Source organism: Lissotriton vulgaris, chromosome 2_1 (assembly GCF_964263255.1).
Source record: "Lissotriton vulgaris chromosome 2_1, aLisVul1.2, whole genome shotgun sequence".
Lineage (NCBI taxonomy): Eukaryota > Metazoa > Chordata > Amphibia > Caudata > Salamandridae > Lissotriton > Lissotriton vulgaris.
The window spans coordinates 277,017,454-277,038,409 of record NC_141687.1 but is presented as its reverse complement, the minus strand read 5'-3'; positions in this window follow the sequence as shown (position 1 = coordinate 277,038,409).

The following is a 20,956-nucleotide window of genomic DNA, read 5'->3' as shown; positions in this document are numbered from 1 at the left end:
CCCAGTGTGTGTGTTTGTTTGTGTATGTGCTGGCAAGGATTGTGAGCCTTCAGTGTGTGTGGCACTGGTGTTGTGTGTTCCTTGTCAGCCACTCCTGCAGTGGCTGTCTCCCTGGTTGTGTGTTGTGTGGTCCAGAGAGTGTGTATTGTGCTTGTTGTTGCAGTGCTTGTTGGTGTGCATGGGAGTGCACGGAATGGGCACCTGGCCTGTGACTTGATGGGGTGTGTTGCAGTGTGGTTTGGGGTGGTGTGGCCCTGTGGTGTTTGTGCCCTGCACATGCCTTGGAGTGGCCCTGTCTTCTGCATAGTGCACATGTTTTGACCGCGGGGGTGATGTGACCGGGACCGGGACGTTGCTGCTGGTCGGCGGACGATGTGTGTCCCGGATGCTGAGGGGTGCCATGTTGTCAAGTGGGTGATGTGTGGGTGCCCTTGTGGATCTTTTGTGACCCCCAGCAGGGTGTCTGTGTGGTGATTGGACCCTGTGTTGGCCTGTGTGTTGTGTGTTGCATTTGAGTAGTTGCGTACCTGTGGCGGCGTCCGCGACGGCCCATCTGATGATAGTGGTTTAGGTGGAACATCACCGGATGCATATGGAGGGCTGGGTTCATGGCGTTCAGGACCGGGTCTCGGCTATCTTGCTCCGCTGTCGAGTTTTCGCCAGCTCAGACTGGGCGGTGTATCCGCTGCGGTGCGTCTGCTTGTTTGGGACATCCTAATTTGTTGAGCGGGCGGATGTCATTCCGCACAGCGGAGAGTCTCGATTGGCTCCCACCGCCGCGGTGGCGGGCGCACTTTGATGGCGGTGCGCGGCGCTCCGCGGCGGACGGGAAATGACATATGTTTTGCTATCCTATTGTGGCGGACATGAGTTCCGCTGTTTGCGGGCGGAATAAGCTGTTTTTCCACCCCGCCACCACCGCGGTGGTGCCACCGCCTGACATCCTAATGGGCCCCTTGTTGTTGATATTGTTTCGATTTATTAAAATTATATTTTCCATTAGAGTGTGTTGACTCTTTTTTTGACTCCTATTTATGTCCAATGGTACAAATTTCTTCCTCATGAGGTTTATTTCCTGTGTCCTTTCGGATAGTGTCCATCCAGAGATCTGATTGTTCCTGAGCCTTAGCCGTGGCAAGAGTTTCAGTTAGGTTATGATCGCTAATGACCCATAATTTATCCTGAATTTTCAGTCAAGGTCCCAAAATTACAATGAATACTCAAAGACCTGAGAGATGTTAAAAAATCGTCAAAACATTCATCTTCTTTTTGTTTTCTGGTATAAAATGTGAAACGATTCAAAGCAATGCTGATATTGGGTTTGAACCTTTTGTCTAGTCTTGCTAAGGCTTCTGTGTACACATTTATAGAATCCTTCATTTTGTGTGACAGTCTGAGGAAGAGACCTGAAAATAACTTGCCCTTCAGATCCTAAACAATGGAGAAGAATGCTTTTTTTCCTTTCAGAACCCATTCTTTCCCCGTCAACTGCTTTCATGTACGTTAAAAATTCTTCTTTCCACCTGGACCATGGCATGGGTGGATCACCTTTGACTTGGAGAAACTTGGCTGGTGGATCAAATTGCATGTTGAATTATATGAGTAAAACAAATATGCCCAATTTTGTAAATGAAGTAAATAAAATGTTTACAGTTGTTGGTTGAGGTCTCTGCTAAGTATGGGCGAAAAATCTGTTCCGCTTGCGGAATGTCGACAATTTCGGGATCCGCAAATCTCGCGAAATTGCCCAAAAATCCGCTTTCGGGTGGATTTTTTTTAGAAGCCCCGCTCTTTGTCCCCGACGCACACACTAATGGTGTGCACCGTTTTCCCGCCCTGACCCACTATGATGGACAGCTCACTCAAGGGACCCCAGCGCTCGGCAGGTGTGCTTTCTCCCCGTATCTACCGTTGAAAAGTAGCTGTGATGCCTGATGGAGGCCTCTGCATCCTTGACTTTCACGAGTGTAATCCCCGTGCAGTTCCCGTGACCAGGAGCTTCTTTCTCCTCGTCTGCTGCTCTGATTGGTCTCTGACCTTTTATACACACAAGAGGCATGTGAACTCGCATAGAAGCCCAGCTCTTTGGCCCCACCGCACACACTAGCGGTGTGCACCGTTTTGCAGCCCTGACCCACTATGATGGACAGCTCACTCAAGGGACCCCAGCGCTGGGCAGGTGTGCTTTCTCCCCCTATCTACAGTTGAAAAGTAGCTGTGATGGCTGATGGAGGCCTCTGCATCCTTGACTTTCACGAGTGCAATCCCCGTGCAGTTCCCGTGACCAGGAGCTTCTTTTCCCTCATCTGCTGCTCTGATCGGTCTCTGACATTTTATACACACAAGAGGCATGTGAACTCGCATAGAAGCCCGCTCTTTGGCCCCGCCGCACACACTAGCGGTGTACACCATTTTGCAGCCCTGACCCACTATGATGGACAGCTCACTCAAGGGACCCTGATGCTGGGCAGGTGTGCTTTCTCCCCGTATCTACGGTTGAAAAGTAGCTGTGATGCCTGATGGAGGCCTCTGCATCCTTGACTTTCACAAGTGCAATCCCCATGCAGGTCCCGTTACCAGGGGCTTCTTTCTCCTCGTCTGCTGCTCTGATTGGTCTCTGACCTTTTATACACATAAGAGGCATGTGAACTCGCATAGAAGCCCCGCTCTTTGGCCCCGCCGCACACACTAGCAGTGTGCACCGTTTTCCCGCCCTGACCCACTATGATGGACAGCTCACTCAAGGGACCCCGGCGCTGGGAAGGTGTGCTTTCTCTCAGTATCTGCCGTCGATGCAGTATCTGCTGTGATGCTTGATGGAGGTCTCTGCATCCTTGACTTTTATGAGTGCATTCCCCGTGCAGTTCCTGTGACCAGGAGCTTCTTTCTCCTCATCTGCTGCTCTGATCGGTCTCTGACCTTTTATACACACAAGAGGCATGTGAACTCGCATAGAAGCCCTGCTCTTTGGCCCCGCCCACACACTAGTGGTGTGCACTGTTTTCCCGCCCTGACCCACTATGATGGACAGCTCACTCAAGGGACCCCAGCGCTGGGCAGGTGTGCTTTCTCCCCGTATCTACCACTGAAAAGTAGCTGTGATGCCAGAGGGAGGCCTCTGCATCCTTGACTTTCACGAGAGCAATCCCTGAGCAGTTCCTGTGACCAGGAGCTTCTTTCTCCTCGTCTGCTGCTCTGATCGGTCTCTGACCTTTTATACACACAAGAGGCATGCGAACTCGCATAGAAGCCCCGCCCGTTTGGCCCCGCCCACATACTAGCGGTGTGCACCGTCTTCCCGCCATTTAACCACTATGAAGGACAGCTCACTCAAGGGACCCATGCGCCCTTCGGTGCAATGGCATAGTAACACACACATGGTCACTGGAGACAACTCTTCTGGCCCCTTACGCAGCTGCAGTGTAGGAAAAGCACTATACATTTACCCAACGAGGTAGCACCTGCTGATTAGCCAGTAGAAGTACAGAAAGTACAGTCAATTTGTGCAAAACTGCAAATCTGTGAGTTCGCGAATTATTTCGCGAACTCGTAGATTTTTTTTGCAATTTCGCGTGAATTTGCGGACCGCAAATCCGCAAAATTTGCCCATACTTAGTTTCTGCTAAAGGTTATCGATATAATTAAAACAATAGGGTTGCACTTCGTGTCAGCAAAACCTTCTTTATAGAAATTTAGACATTTTAATACTATGTAACCTCTTTATGTTCGTGGTATTGTATCCATACAATCTTTATGAATATAAGGTGTGGTAAGTCCACCTTATCCTGCCGCATGCTTCTGCATGAGACATGTTTTATTTTAAGTGTATTTCACATTCTAGAGGTTTTGAAGAATGCATGAATGATAGTGGGAGCCAGTACAGACTGGACTTTGAAGAAAGATGTACCTTCATGACTGTGCTGCAATAAAGAAGTTCAACTTTTCATGTTTTATGGATTATTTCAACATAATTTGGCGCAGAGGGAAACCACTCTGCAGCACACAGTAAGAGTGGTGATTGATCCCATCCTCATCGCCAAATTCTGTTGAAATAATCAATAAAACATGAAAAGTTGTACTTCTTTATTGCATCACGGTCATGAAGGTACATCTTTCTTCAAAGTCCAGTCTGTACTGGCTCCCACGATCATTCCATGCATTCTTCAAAACCTGTGGAATGTGGAATACACTTGAAATAAAACATGTCTCATGCAGAAGCATGCGGCAGGAGCCTGACATATTTAAAGGTACATTACATAACAAATAAACTAAAGATGTAACAGGCACTTTTTGAGAAAATGTTTATCATTGATGACAATCCCTTCAGTGAATCAATTGTACAGTGGTACAGATTCATAGATGACGTCTGGTGCCTATGGACCGGCACAGAAGATCTCCTCGAATACTTCCATGAATGGCTGAACACAAGGCATCCAGATATCAAGTTTACGATTACAAAAAGCAAGTCTGTTCTTACGTTCTTGGATATAGAAATGTTTTCAGAAAACCATAAATTAACCACAACTCTACACTGTAAACCCATGGACAGGCACACCATACTGCACTATCGAAGTTTCCACCCCAGCAGTCTAAAAAACAACTTGCCTTATGGGCAATTATTGAGAATTAGACGAAACTGTGCATGCAAAGAAGATTTCATGATAAATGCGGCCACCTTTTGTGATCAACTAAGAGAAAGAGGCAACCCTCGCAAACTGCTTAAGGATGCAGTTAAGCGTGCGTGGTATACACCACGTGAAACACTCCTGACAAAAAAAGAAAAAGCACCTCTGAACAAACTAGTATGTGTGTCCACGTTTGGTCCCCATACCAATAAATATTGGAAAATAATTCTAACAAATTGGCATCTTCTAACTGAATTGGAATGTCCTATGGAAAGCCCTTTTTGCGCAATGCGAAAGAACAAAAGTATTGGACAAAAAATAATTCGAGCAGATATGGCTCCAGTAGCAACAAAAATGACTGATTCATGAGCTCAATGGAATTTAATACCTATTGAAGGTCACAGAAAATGTGGAAACTGCTAAGCGTGCAGTGCAACAATTGAAGGGCACAAACTCACACACAATTCCATTAAATGGACCCATAAGGCATTTACCAATTGCAAAACAAAAAATATCATCTATGCAATCAAGTGTCCATGCTCAAAAACTTACATTGGAAAGACCACTCAGCAAATTAATCAGCCAATAGTGCAACATCGCACGTGTATGAAAAAACAAATTCTGACAGCACCAATGGTGTAACATTTTGTGGAGCACAATCACTCAGAACGAGATTTTGAATGGACTGTCTTATCAGGATTAAAACAATCACCCCATAGTGGAAATCTTGAAAATTCTTCACTAAAAAGAGAAACTTACTTAATTCTAAAATTTAATGTACTACAAGAGGTTTAAATTAAATGTCTGAACAAAATCAAGCAATGATGTAACATCTTTGAAAAGGAGAACCACAAGTCCCATAATACCACCTACTTCCTGCTTGGGAGACTCACTTTGAAAAAGTAGAGACAGCACAAGCACACAGAGTGCGTGTTTCCCTAATTGAACGACCATTGGAAGAAGATGTGAGGCATACCAAACGTGAGTGCTTTAAAATATACAGTTTGCTAAAAATGCTTTGTGTCGCCTAATGTGAAGAAACTAACAGGTAGATTCATCAAGCATTTTTTTAAACTCTAACGGTGCGAATCGCAAAATTCGGCCGTTTGCGCCCGCAAAAATGGCATTTGAGATTTATCAATGGTTCATGAACTCGCAATTTGACAAATCGCAAATAATTGCGCATCATCAAATTGCAATCGCATTTAAGGAATCTCAATTTGAGATTCCTTAAATGCTATTCATGAACCTTTTAAAATTTGCGAATTCGCAATTTCTGGCCGCTATTTACTGCGAAGTCTGACTTCGTGGTAAATAGCGAAAACTTAGAAAAATGCACTTTAGTGCATTTTTCTAAGTGGTATGTTACACACATACATGTCCTTGGGACATGTGTGTGCGCAACATCAGGCTACATTTAGAGAGGTAGAGAGGTGTGGCTCACTGGTTAGAGGCGGCAGACCCGGAGGCTGAGAACGGCCCGGGACCAGGGTTCGATTCCCGACGCGGCAGGGTCGAGGACCAGGGTCAGCGGACTGATAATTCTCGCCTCGGTGCCCACTTTGGGCAGTGATCACACTCGGTAACTCTGGGCATTAAGCTTGCCTCATCTCTACAACGGCCCCCCACAGACGCCGGGGATGCCTGGCTTCACCTTGGAGATACCCAGCTTGGGACCATCTCACAGGGAAAGCCAGGACGGGTTCCCCAGCGGTCAATCGCGCCAGGATACTCCGGTAGTAATTGAGCGCGCTATAAAACACCTTACATTTACATTTACATTTACATTTACATTTCCATTTCAGGGGTGCTACAGGGTGTCCTTTGGACACCCCTGGCACCCTTGGAATCGCATTCTTATTTGCGATTAGCAAACTGCTAATCGCAAATAAGGATTGACTCCCCATTCATTCCTATGGGCTTGCCCATATGAATAAATGGGAAGTTATTCCTTATTTGCAATTAGCAATTTGCTAATCGCAAATAAGGAGGCTGTAGGAATCGCAATTTATTTTGCAATTTCTACATGAATCCCGATTTGCGAGTCCTTAATAGCGATTCCTTAATAATCGCTATTAAGGACTCGCAAATCGGGACATTGATGAATCTGGCTGTTTTAGTGCTAACACTGAGAAAAGTTCCATTGAAATAATACAGCGATGTTAAAAGGTTGTAATCGTCTTAGAGTATACCGCAGAAAATGAAGCGCTAGCACTGGGGTTTGGAAACTGCCAAACTTAAACTTGAACCACCCAGCTTTATCAACGAGCGTGAAGATATTGTGTAACAATACGCATCCATGTGAAGTAGCTTGATAAGCTTAAGCCATAACTGGAGAAAGAACATTGTTGCAAGTAGCGTTCCGCCCAAGGATGAGAAGCGTGCAATTTATTTATATTTATTTATACTGAACTTATAAAGCGCCTGGTTACACTAGCCAGTGTGTCCCCGCGCTAATAGTGGCCTGAATGATCCCTAGTGCAGCTCGAAAAAAAATGCAATTTAATATTTGGAGAACAAATATACCTTGAGTTGCTTGCGGAAAACTTTTTCGGACTGCTCCATCCGGAGTCTGAGAGGGAGAGTGTTCCAACTCCGTGCTGCCAAGAGGCGGAAGGATCTGCCGCCCACCCTGGCCCTGCTAGTCTTCGGGATACACATTAACCCAGTGCCCTCCGACCGGAGGGGCCTAGTTGGTTTATACAATGTGAGCAAATTCCGCAGGAAACTAGGGCCCTTACCGTGAGCGATCCGATGGCCTATACACAAGATTTTAAACTGGACACGCTCTTTAAATGGTAGCCAGTGAAGCGTCCCCAATGCCTTTTAGGAGGAAGATCTTTTTGGCAGCGCCAGCACCAGGCGTGCAGCAGCATTTTGTATACCTTGCAAGCGTTGAAGGCATCTCACGTTAGCTCCCAAATATAAGGCATTCCCATAGTCCAGCCTGGAAGTCACCAGGGCATGGACCAGGGCCCTCCTAGCTGACACTGGGAGTAGATTGAGTGTCTTTCTCAGACAACGGAGAATGCCAAAGCAAGTACCGGCTACACGTCTGGTGTGATACTCAAAAGATAGTTTTGAGTCCATCCAGATACCAAGTTCTTGACCTGATCTTTAGGTTGGGGTAAGGGGCCCAAGGTCTGGGGCCACCATGCGGATGTCCAAACAGACGGAGACTTGCCTACGATAAGCACCTCCGTCTTGTCTCCATTTAATCTGAGACAGTTGTTTGACATCCAGTTAGCCAGGCCTTGCAGGCAGGATGTAAACTGACTAGCTGCCTGCTCAGCTGGCTGAGAAAGAGCGACAACCAGCTGAGTATCATCCGCGTAGGTCACCACAGCAACCCCATGTTTCTCCGCAATAGATGCCACAGGGGCAACATAGAGGTTGAATAAAGTGGGACTTAGGCTGGAGCCTTGGGGAACTCCCTGGTTCAGGGCGATAGCTCTGGACCTATGGGGCCCCTGCTCCACACAGAAACTGCGACCAAGGAGAAAGGACTTCAGCCATTGCCACGCTTTGCCAGCAACTCCTCCCTCTCTCAGGCGCTGTAGCAGAGTGTGATGGGCCACAGTGTCAAACGCAGCAATAATTAGCCTGTCATTTAAATTTGTAGGAAATGGAGTCCGACATATAAATGAAGGCCTAAATGAAAACGAGTGACTACACTAAAAACAGAGAACACTCTTACCTTTGGACAAGGAAGAAGTCATTCTAAGTGAGCATAACAACGAGTGCTGCCCGTTTCTTTCCCTGTTACTCAATAAACCGCAAACTCGCTAATGAGCCATAAGGATATATCTTTCAGGCCAATCATTCAAATAAACATGTACAGGAATGGGCGTGGCCAGCACCATGGCGGGCTGAAACGTGCGGCTCCGGAGCTCCAGAGGGCTGCCTAAAAATCCGACAAAAAAAACATCTCACAAATCGCCACTGACGACTCCGGACAGATCAGAGACGCTCTGTGCCCCCCACAGGCGGGGAAACAAGAGGAATAAAGGTCCGCAGAGCTGCAAACGCGGATTGTTCCGCCGCCGCCCTGGGAGCCGAGCCGCGGGCAAGATGGCAGCCGCGACATAAGATCATTGGCGGAGGTGCTGAACGTGGGTATTATCATCAGGCCGCAAACTCCCGCGAACGGGAGAAAGGACACGCTCTCCTGGGCACCAACTGCAGGGACTGGACGCACTTGATCTAGACGCCGGGGGCTCCGGAGAACCTCCCCCCACCCCCCGCCGATATAGCGGCGGCAACGACAGTGAGGTGACCTGAGCTGCAGAGAACACTTTGACACCGTGCTGGTGAGGCTTTGCGGTGGTGTGCGGCAGCGCTGGAGCTACAGGTGGGTCCGGGGAACCAGTGGGTGTGTGGGGCCCCCTCTGGACCTATGGATGTGCCGCGCGAGTCCCGCATCTCCTCCAAGATAGCGGCCTGGACAGCATATCGAACCTAGAGAGGATCCTGATTGGGCTTGACACTCCGCAGGCCTGCCTGACATACAGGGTGGATTGTAGGGGCGCTAGTGTGGCGCGGAACTCCGGACGCAGCCGTCGCCACTGCAGTGTGACGTGGGGAGGCCCGGGCCTGGCGCCTGAGAAGAGACGGCGGGAGGGAAAAGGCAGGCGGACCTCCCTGGCCCCTCCGGTTAGAGACCCAATCGACATCTACGGCGGGGACGGGGCGACGGAGGCTCCGAAACGCAAACGGTCCTGCTCTAGGATCCCTGCGGAGTCGGCGGTCGCCTCTGGGACTGCGTCCGGCGCCCGGGTAGAGGGGCGCCAACCACTTGCGGAGTGGTCAAGTCGCGACGCCTCTGAGGGACATGGGGAAGAAGGATATCCAGCCTAAAGGACCCAAACAAGGCCCAATGGACAATTTCGCCGCGCCCCGTCAGGTGGTGGAGGGCCTTCCCGCTGCCCCGGGCCCACGCTCGGACACCGACCTGCTAATGGGGGCCATCCAGGACTCGCGCAATGATATCCAGGAGTCCAGGGCTGCACTGGAGGTTAAAATAGGCGAGGTGGGCTCGGAAGTGACACTCCTGAGAAAGGATTTTCGAAATTTGTCCGACAGGGTCACCTCCGCAGAGGCGCGGATGGGCGAGGCCGAAGATTCTATCACGACCCTTCGAAAAGACATGGCGGAGCTTCAGGCCTCCCATCACCAGCTGCTCTGGAAGGTGGACGACGCCGAAAACAGGGCCCGGCGCAACAACCTTCGCTTTGTCGGATTTAGGGAAGGGATTGAGAAGGCTGACATGGTGTCCTTCCTCCACGCGTGGCTACTGGAAACATTCCCTGCGGCACAATTCTCGCCATGTTTCATAATAGAGAGAGCGTACAGGGCCCTCCTTGCAAAACCGCCGGCATGGGCAAGACCGCGTCCGGTTATTGCACGCTTTCTAAACTTTGCTGACAGCGATTTGATACTGAAAGAGGCGAGAAAGTTGGGAGTGATCCGGCTGGAAAACTCACACGTCATGATATTCCCGGACTACAGTCAGGAGGTCCAAAAACAGAGACGATCTTTCGATGCGGTAAAGGCTAAACTTAGAGACTTGAAAATCGCTTACATGCTCCTGTTTCCGGCGAAACTTAAGGTGATATACAATGATCAGACACTCTTCTTCACACACCCGGAGGACGCCTGGGACTGACTGGAGGAACGTCCGATCCTCAACAGCAGAGAGATTGCCAGACAATACCTGCTAGACAGATCCCTGAGGAACGCGACCCACTGGGAAATCCCGAAGGCGCAGAGTCTGAAATCCAGGAGATCCAAGAGGCAACCCCCAGCGACGCCGTACAGAGGTCGAGGCACTGGGACTGTGCGAAAAGGACGTTCTGCCTCCCCAAAAGGTGCGGCTGGGACGGGGTCGAGATTTGCAGCCTTGCGCACCACAGAACGCTCGGAGGGTGAGGATGAGGAGGCGCTCGATAGCCGCACATCAGGCGGAGAGGAGGAAGAAGGAGAGGGACAATCTGTCCACCCATTGGTACAGGAGATCCATGTGTTGGAACAGGACTTGTCAGGACAGCACAGTGCGCCTGAATCTGAGACTCAAGACTCCAAATCCTAATGTTAAGGGCCCGGAGCACGGAGCAAGCGACACACCTTAGTACACGAACAGGCTGGTAGCGTCTCTGAACGTTGGTGGATTTGGAGAACTGGAGTGGCAGCCTGACATGGGAAGCACGTAAGTTGACTCGCCTCCCTGTTTTGGTTTGCACGTTTATATTATTTCTTGGTGTTTGGTAGGGTGGGTTTGGTGGGTGGGCAACAGGCCTACTCCTACGGAAAACCATGTCCTGTCTTGGGACACATCTGGAAGGGGAGGGAGGTGGGGAGGGGGGTGGGAGAAGGGGTTTCCAAGTTTGTTCGGGTAGGGGACCGGGCGGGAACAGTTGGGGGGGGAGAAAACACATGTAAGAGCTCAGCTACACGCACTGCGCCTCCGCATCACCTGCACATGCCGAAGTCTGGTCACTCATAGCTACAGCATCTTCCAATGGCAGGTACCGTAGACACACCGAGGGAGGGAGGTAAGAGGTTGAGTATCCTGACATGGAATGTCAATGGACTAGGCTCTAAGATCAAGAGAGGCCTAGTGAACGCTTATATTAAAAAGGTCGACCCAGACATCACTTTTCTACAGAAAACTCACCTCAAGGGTACCCAGTGTGCCTTCATCGCTAGAGGCCGGTACAGGGTATTGGTTCATGCGGGATACACATCCGACTCAAGGGGAGTGGCAGTCATTGTTAAAAAATCCCCACCCTTCTCTATCACTCGCACCTGGTTTGACCCGCAGGGAACGTACGCTGGAGTGCAGGGCACCTGGAATAGATGCACCTATACACTGATCTCGGTCTACGCACCACCCAAATTACAGTCCCGTACGAGTACAGCGCTTGGAAACATACTCCTAGACACAGCAGACACTCTACAAGTGGTGGGAGGAGATTTCAACGATGTTATGAACATAAACCTTGATAGATCTGGAAGCACAGTAGGGGAGTAACACCGGACTGCGCTGTTCAACCAGATGGCCACCTTAGAACTGACAGATGTATGGCGATGGCTCCACCCGACACAGCACACCTACTCATATTACTCTGGGGCACACAAGACGTTTTCGCGCCTCGACTATGTTTTTTTGTCCCGACAGCATCTGAGAGTAGGGGATATCGCAAAATACAGGGCCAGGGGTATATCCGATCACTCACCGTTATACGTGAAAGTGGGCCAAGATCGAGGTGGGGGCGTGGGTTCCTGGCGCCTCGCGGCCTGGGATCTCCAAAACGCAGCAATTCTGAGAGGCGTGAGGACAGACATTAAAATATATATTGCAGAAAATGAGGGCTCTGTGGACTCGAATGTCACTTTATGGGAAGCCCTAAAACCGGTCCTACGGGACAGGATTAGATCTAGGTTGGGCGAGGAAAGACGGAGACTCCTGGCCGAGGAAGCGGCCCTAGAACAGGCTATTCTGAGAGGGGAGAGGGAATATTTAACCCATAAGACCAACGAAACCCTAAGACGGTTACTTGATGCCCAGGAACAATATAGGGAACTGGTAACTAATGAGGCCAAGACCCAATCCCTCGCCACCCTCCATAGACTATATGACGTGGGGGACAAATCAGGGAAACTCTTGACATGGCTCAGCAAAAAAGAACGAGCTGCGAGGTGGATAGACGGTATCGCTACGGCAGAGGGAACTATGGTCAACACCGACGCCGGGATAGCAGTGGTATTTGCTACCCACTATGAAACTTTCTACGCAGCCCGAGACCTTGCCACCCATGAGGTAGCTCTCCAATATCTAGACGATACTACCCTACCGGTCCTCCCCCCAGAGGCCATAGAGGCTCTGGAAGCAGACATAACGTCTGATGACATCACGAATGCCATTGCCAGACTGAGACCGGGCAAAACCCCAGGCCCGAATGGTTTCCCAGCAGAGCTTTTTAAGCGTGCGGCGGACCTACTGACCCGTTATCTTAAGGGCCTCTTTACTGGCGTCTTTGAGGAGGGAGTGCTCCCACCGGATCTCGCTACGGCCACGATAATTCCGATATATAAGGAGGGCAAACCACGAGAGAATTGTGCCTCCTACCGGCCGATCTCCCTACTTAATACGGAAGTGAAATTACTGGCAACCATCTTGGCTGTGAGCTTGAGGGCGGTCATTACGGACCTTGTACATTTGGACCAATCGGGCTTCTTACCTGATAGAGCAACTAAGCTGAATCTCAGGAGAACCCACAACTGGCTACAAGAAGTGAGAGGGAGAAGAGAACCACACTGGTTCCTCTCCCTGGATGCCGAGAAGGCGTTCGATGCGGTCCATTGGCCCTTTTTGTTTGCAGTGCTTCATAGGTTTGGCTTCGGGACAAAGTTTATCAAATGGGTCAGGTTGCTTTATACTGGCCCGAGGGCTAGGGTGAAGTTGAACGGGATACTCTCACGTGAGTTCCAAATTCAGAGAGGCACCAGACAGGGCTGTCCACTGTCCCCTCTCCTCTTCACGCTCACCATCGAGGTGCTCGCGGACAGAATCCGGCACAATAAAGACATTCACGGTTTTACGAGTGGCGATACAGCACTGAATCCAGAAAAGGTCTCGCTTTACGCGGACGATGTCTTGCTCTACATCACTAAACCGGAGACCACTGTGCCGGAGCTCTTCCGAGAACTAGAACGGTACGGAGGGATGGCGGGCCACAAAACAAACTGGGACAAATCAGTACTCTACGACCCGGGGGACGCAATCAGTGGGGGAGGCTGCCAGAGGAACTGCTGACAACAGTAGAGGGCTTCCAATACCTTGGGATGTATATAACTGCGGATGCGACCCTTTCGTTCCAAAAGAATTTGGAGCGGATCATAACTAATGCTGTGGCGGATATGGACCGCTGGAGACAGCTCCCATTGACACTCCTGGGCAGGGCGGCCATGTACAAAATGATCACACTGCCGAAATTCCTATACGCCCTACAAAATGAATACTATCCAATACCAGTGGTGGTCTTCAACAGGATCCATGCGGATCTGAGATCCTTCCTTTGGCTGGGCAAACAGGCCAGGGTGGCCCTGTCCACGCTTCAGAGGCACCAATATAGTGGAGGGATCTCGCTCCCCAATTTGGAGGCCTACTATTGGGCGAAACATTTGACTCCAATTAATGACTGGTTTCATGCCCCGGCAGACCACCCAACTTACACTCTAGAGAGAACTAAACTGGCATCCAAGAACATATTGAGTTATCTACATGGGAGTTCTGGAAGGACACGCCTTCTCCCTGCCACCTCTATTACGCTTACTGCGTGGACGAGGGCCACACGACGCATGGGCTGGGAGAAGAAGCCAACGCGGCAGACACTGCTGTGGCACTGCCAATGGTTGACAGAGCTTTATAAACTACGCGGGTTCCAAAGATGGGACGACATTGGCATCTCCACCATAGGAGATGTAATAGCCAAAGGGGATTTGAAATCGTTCCAAGTCCTTCACTCTGAGTTTGGGTTACATGATACGCAGCAGTTCAAATATGTCCAACTACGGCACGCTTGGATAGCCCAAAGCATCACGCTTCCAGATATCCCGGACTATGCGCCACTGGAGGGGAGGCTCCTTCAAGAGCAGATGGTGGGACAGGCGGTCTCCCTAACTTATAAAACACTGACTAACCATATGCTGGGTGATTTGACAAGACTCAGAGACACCTGGGAGGCGGAAGTGGGGGAGATGGAGGACCTGGATTGGGAGATAGTCTTGAAGCATCCCCGGGAGGTGGCAATCAAGTCTAGACTACGACTTATTCAATTTACCATACTCCATAGAACCTACTTTGACAGGTTGCGTCTGGGCAAAATGGGGAAAGTAGAGGACCCATGATGCCTCCGATGCCTTCGGGGGAGGGAGATTTTTATCATACTGTATGGACCTGTGATGTAATACAAAGATACTGGACCCAGATATTTAGGGAATTAGAGGAGGTCCTCGAGGCTTCGATTCCTCGGGATCCCAAGCTGGCACTGCTGGGCATGACAAACGAGGTTGACCTGACCCGCCCACTACTTACTTTCCTGGTCCTTGCATTGGTTGTTGCCAAAAGAGACATTGCAAAACACTGGGGAGCGCCGGAGCCCCGAGACCTGGAGGAGTGGAGGAGAGGATTAGACCTATATATGGCAGCTGAGAGGATCACCTATAAGGCCAGGGGTTGCCCGAAAAAATTCCGTAGAGTTTGGTCAAAGTGGAGACATTATCATGGGCTGGACGGGGGGCTGTAGGAGGGTTTAACAGGGGGGGGGGGGCGTGGGACACGACACCGGGACTAATGAGATATACGTTAATGACACGACTAACCATATTGATCCCATAGGATGCCGTGAGACACCTGTTGATTCGGGCCTTGAACAGTGAATGACTTGGGCTGGTAATGAAGGGATGAGGGGGGACGAGGAAGTGTAACTGATGCAATTTTCGTGTATGTAGTTTTGAAGGATCTTAACTTGGGTTTTCTACAGTTCAATATAGGGGGGTCGGGGGGGTTCGAGTTTCAAAATCAAAAAAGCAGACACTTGGAACGCCCATTGAATGTATGCATCTGTGTAATACTTGGTAAAATAGTGCACTAATCATGCTTGCCGCCCGACCTCCGGGGTGTGGGCTAAATGGCCGTGTGTCCCTTAGCCGGCTGTGAGTGGCACCAACTGTGATGCATAACTGTAATCTCTGACAGATTGTTTATCGGCTCCTTGTGTATCTGCAATAAAAATTTTATTATAAAAAAAAATAACATGTACAGGAATGGAAACGTCTCAGCATGAGGCACGAGAATCAGTTTGAAAACGCTCATGAGAAAAGTTTATTGGCCAAGTAAGTTTCTAATGAGTGATTAATAAGAATGAATCATGAATTGTCAGACTCGATCATTTACACAATTTATTGCAATATCTTTAGGTACCTGGCCATTGTGTCTCAAGTACATTAAGAAGGTGCACGCAAGTGCTAGTCACTTCAATAAACATCAGGTACATCAACTGTTGTTAAAGAATGGAATACAAATAGAAGAAAAGTGTAGAAACAGTGTTTTAATTTGTAGTGTTGTTTTTTCACCCTCCCCTCTTATGTTTTACAATTTAAAGATCACACCGTGGTTCAGCCCTGACGATAATCCCCAAACTTCGAAGGGGATTGGAAACGCGTCAGCTTTTTTCCTTTGAACCTATGAGGGAACCAAATTGAATTGGACTCTTGTGAGGGTTTACCAACTAAAGTATACCGGTAGAGAGAACGAAAATATCCATTTCCCCGTAGGTAGTCTGCTTTCCTCAAAAAACACAAAGTGTAAATAACTTTGGTACAGGCAGGCTGATTGTTAACAATATTGTCTGGTGTAACAATTTGAAAGTGTACATGAGTTGTAATGTATTGACATTTTTCAATGTTTTGTTATATTTTGAACAAATTTGTTTCATATTGTTGATGAATTATTTTCTGAAAAGTGGAATATGTATCTTTTGAATGCATCAAAGAAAAATAATGTTGCTTGAAGGTGATTCAAAACGATTACAATTAATAAAGTAAGGTACAACAACTGAATGTGTTGCATCTAAAACCTGCTGAATGATTGATTGATTGATAGGGTTTATTTCGATATAAAAATATCATAAAAGCATGTACAATAAATATAAGACACAGTATTTAAAACAGTCAATTTCCAGATATACAAAAGGAAAAAACAGAAGGAAAAAGTGTTAAAAACAGTTAAAACAAGATTAAATTGATAATGAAAGCCTTCTTGCACGAATCAACCAACACCACTTTAAAAATTTTGACACAGTACAGACAATCAGGGTTGATGTGTCAGACATTAAAATACGTAGCACCACTTTATGTTGACGGGTGCCTAAAAGTCTGCATAAGGGTTTGAGTCATCACCTCCTAGGCGCACAATAATCCGGACATTCGAAAAGAATGTGGGCTACCGACTCCACACGAGTGGGACAGCGCGCACAAAAGGGAGATATCTGGTTAGGGGATTTCCAACGGGCAACTAATTCACCTACTGGTAATGTTCCCACTCTGAACTTAAAGTACAGGGTTCGATCAAAAGGGATGGAAATCATGTCTAGGTAGGGTTCATAGGCCACCACGTCTTTAATCCCCAAAAAGGCTACAGTGGAATTGCAATGACTTGGATCTGAGAGTAGTTTGGAAGAGACCCAATCCCAATACAGGAGGGGCAGATCTCGATGCCCAAGACTCGCCTAGCCCTATCTCCACTAGCAGCCGTTTTACGTCCCTCAACCATTTAATCCTAGACCAGCCTACCATTGCCATTAACTCTGATAGCGCTTCTGCATAGGAGGCTAATTCCGGCACCCGCCACAACCGAGCCCAGAGAAGCAAGGGGGGAAGTTGCGTATGATCCTTGATCGATTTACAGCCTAAGTCAAGAGACACTGGGACGGTTGGAGTACTCGACGGGAGAGCCAACAAATCTTTCAAAAATTTGCTCTCCGATTTTACTAGTACATCCAAATTACAAGTACCCCACAACTTGGCCCCATAAAGGACAGCGCTAACCCCTCTAGCTTTGTAAATCTCCATCACTGGGGCTATAGGTTTACTTGTGGAGAAGCGTTGTTCCTTGAGTAATGTTTCGCCCACTCTTTTGTGACCAAGGAGCATTTTATTAATATGTGGATTCCAACTTAGAGAATCATTAAGGCGGATACCCAGGTAATCAAACCCCGGGTACCCTCTCCAATGAAGCAGAATTTAAAGTTGCCGGGCGCCCCAGGTTTTTGGGGGGATTCATAATCAAATACTTGGTTTTGTCAGTGTTGATTACCAACCCCCTCAGTGAACAAAACTCCTGGAAGTTATTCAGGAGACTCTGAAGACCCATGGGGGACTTTGAAATAAGAAGAGTGTCATCTGCAAAAAGCAGTGTAGGAATTCTTTTACCCGCCAGGGAAGGAGCATCAGAGGGATGTCTTAACAAATGCTCAACCACTCCGTTCACATAGAGAGAGAACAGGGTGGGAGCTAGCACACATCCCTGATGGACACCCCTTCCTACAGGAATCCTGTCGGTTTTTTCACCGTTCTTGCCCCATCGCACCTGTGCAAAATTACCATTGTGTAGGCTCACAAGGAGGGATAGAATATACGGAAGGAGCCCCAGTTCTGATAAGACCTTCCACAACTCCTCTCTAGGTACCAGGTCAAAGGCAGTCTTAAGGTCTATAAAGGCCAAATATAGACTGCCTTTGCCCAGCACCACCACCTTCCAATACAAGAGAGCCAGTCTAAAGGCCTGTTCAATAGTCCCGGTTCCAGAACGAAAACCGGCTTGGAGGTCCGACAGAATATTGTTGTCATCCACCCACTGGAGCACCCTTCTCAAAATCACCTTCCCTGGCACTTTTTGGGAGGAATCGATGAGACGTATTGGCCTATAATTAGCTGGGTTGTCCCGACACCCCTTTTTGAATATCGGGACAACCTCAGCCCCCTTCCAGGAATCTGGTACAGGTGCACCTCCGTTAATGGCATTGAGTAAAGAGGAAACCAACTTCCCCCACTCCTTAGGGCTAGCCCGTAACAAATTGCCCGGTATGCCATCCGGCCCTGCTGCTTTAAGAGGAACCAATGATTTAATTACATCTTCCACCTCTCTGGTGGTAAAAGAAACATCCTCACTACCCCCTGCACAGTTGGCTATAGAGAAAATGGTATTAGAAGCCACCCCAGTAGGGGTATAGAGGGTTGAGAAGTGGTTGAACCAGTTCTGGGCAGGGATGTTGCACGTCAGCAGAGTGCTATCTGGCCTATCCCTAGATCTTATAAGGTTCCAGAAGCTTCTAGCATCCCTGCCCTTGCTTGCGTCCATAAGATCAGCCCAGAACCTATCCTCCCATTCTCTCTTGGCAGCCGCGGTAGTCCGGGAATACTCTTTCCTAGCCAGTCTAATTGCACCTGGGATTTGCTTTTAACAGCAGTAATCATGGCATTTTTCTTCCCCCTACATTTTTGAGTATACCAACCAGGCAGGTTTGGCAACTTTTTGCTATTGCCAGTTCGTGAGGCCTTGTATGGGAGAGTGAAAAGGTTGCTCAAGGCTAAGGTTGTGTCACAAAATATCACTGTGGCTTCACCTGACAGAGGAGTCAACAAATCCATTTTGGACTGAGCTGTGTCTAAAAGAGCCCCAATTGCTACCACTTTCTCTTCATCCATAATAAGCTTGCTCCATTTCAAGCGTCTGCCACAGTTAGAGGGATGTACTTCCTCGGTAATCCTCGGTAATTCCCAGGGTGTCCTCCAGGCCAAGGGGCTCAAACGTACAGTTTAGGTCTCCTGCGACCAAGACATGAGAACAAATGGGGCGCTGCCTAAGCAGGGACTCCCCCTCTTTTACTATAGGTGAGTGTGTGCCTCCCTTCGTGCCCCTAGCATAAATATTGTAAATGTCCAAAATCAACCCCCCCGCGGTCCTTTGATTGATATGCCCAATAGATCAAGAGAATTAGACACATGCTGAGTAACTTGGCACCCAAGGGAGATAGCTACCCATATTAGGAGGCCTCCTGAGGGGCTGCCCCTCCCCGAGGAGGGGGACTCTGCGGGTACAAAAAAAGATGAATAACCCACCTTGTGGCAAGGCTCCCTACTCCAAGTTTCTTGGAAAATACAAATAGAGTAGCCCTCCACAAGGGTGTTCCAGTCAGAAAGAGCCAGCTTCCTCAGAATACCTGCAACATTCCAGCTGAGAATCCTTAAATTTGGATCCGCCACAGCAGACTCGCTGCGGGATTCGGGGCTAGATAACTCTTCCCTCTCATCGAGTGCCCAAGGTGCTCTTCCTCCTTGTCTACTCCCTTCAACTCGGGTAAAATCGTTAGTTGGAGGGCTACATAGAGCAGGTGTAGGTGGCAGGTTTTCATCGGCAAAGCCAAGAACATGTGGCTCTGGCACAAAACCCGGACTCAAATTAGATGGAACCACCCCAGGGAAAGTATCATTTCAGTATCCTGGCATCCTCCCATATGGCCCTGACCCTGCTACTGACTGGGGAGGTAAGGGGATAAAGTGATTCTCGGGGAAGATGAAGTTGTGCATCCGACTTCCTCCTGTTTGGATGCCACATGGATTGCCTGCAGATCTCGGGTAGAAGTAGGTCAAATCGACTACCCCGATACCAGCACCACTGGTCCCCGAATTTTGGTTACAGATTGTTTGGGCAACCCTGACATCCTTAAAATTAACCACCACTTAGTCACCCTCAAACTGCTTGTGCCCGTAGCCTACCCATCCTACCCTTCTAACATCTAGGATCAAACCATCAAGTTCCCTTGGCAGGGGTCTATTTATCATTAACCAATGCATAGTTTTATTTTTTAGCATTTGGTAGGATTTTAATTGGTCAGCCTTCAAGGGTGGTACATTCGTCAGAATGGCAACATAGGGCTGACAGTCTGGCGGTAGATCCATAGGAGGTCTTCGGCGAACCTCTTTGGATGAGGGCACATTAGGCAGGATACCAGGTAAAGGAATAGAGCTAGTTCTTCTAAGGTTTACTTGCTCAAGTTCTTTACTAGTACCAGGGATTCTGGGATTGACAGGGCCGTAGTTGCTAGGAGCCTCAGATCACGTGCGCTTCATAGCAGGGGCACTACTGGTCTTTATCTTGTTTGGATGATATGTAACATTCATTGTAGGCGGCCCAGGGAACCGTACACCCTCATTAGTGGTTACATCAAGTGCTGCGTGGGCTTTTACAGTTGACACCCCTTTGGCTGATCCAGATACAATAGATAGATCCTGTAAGGAGATGGAGGTCGCCCGACCGGTTGAATCCCCCCTGGTTCATCCTCTCTAATTCTAGAGTGAAGCTTGATAAGGGATTTTATGTAGTAAAAATTGTCCAGGGTTGCCTGTTCAAACCTGTCCATCCGCTCAGCCAACCCTTTAACTCTCTCTAAAACCGGGAGCAACAAGGATTTCAGCATTTTTTCTATTATGACGATTGAAGGGATCTCATTGGGAGGGGGCTCAACAGGTACTACAGTCTGGTCGACAGGTGGCTCTACGACTATATTGTCTGGTGATTCACCCTCCATAACCTCCTGAGGACAGCTTGCACCTACCCCTACTCCCTTTTGGGGCACACCCACTCTGGTACCAAGTCTTCTGATTTTCTTACAGACTTTGGGGTGACAACCTCTACGAGGGCTAGTGGTTCTCTTCCTTTTACTATGCATTGATCTTTTTGCTGCTGACGGTGCCAATACTGGTAAATG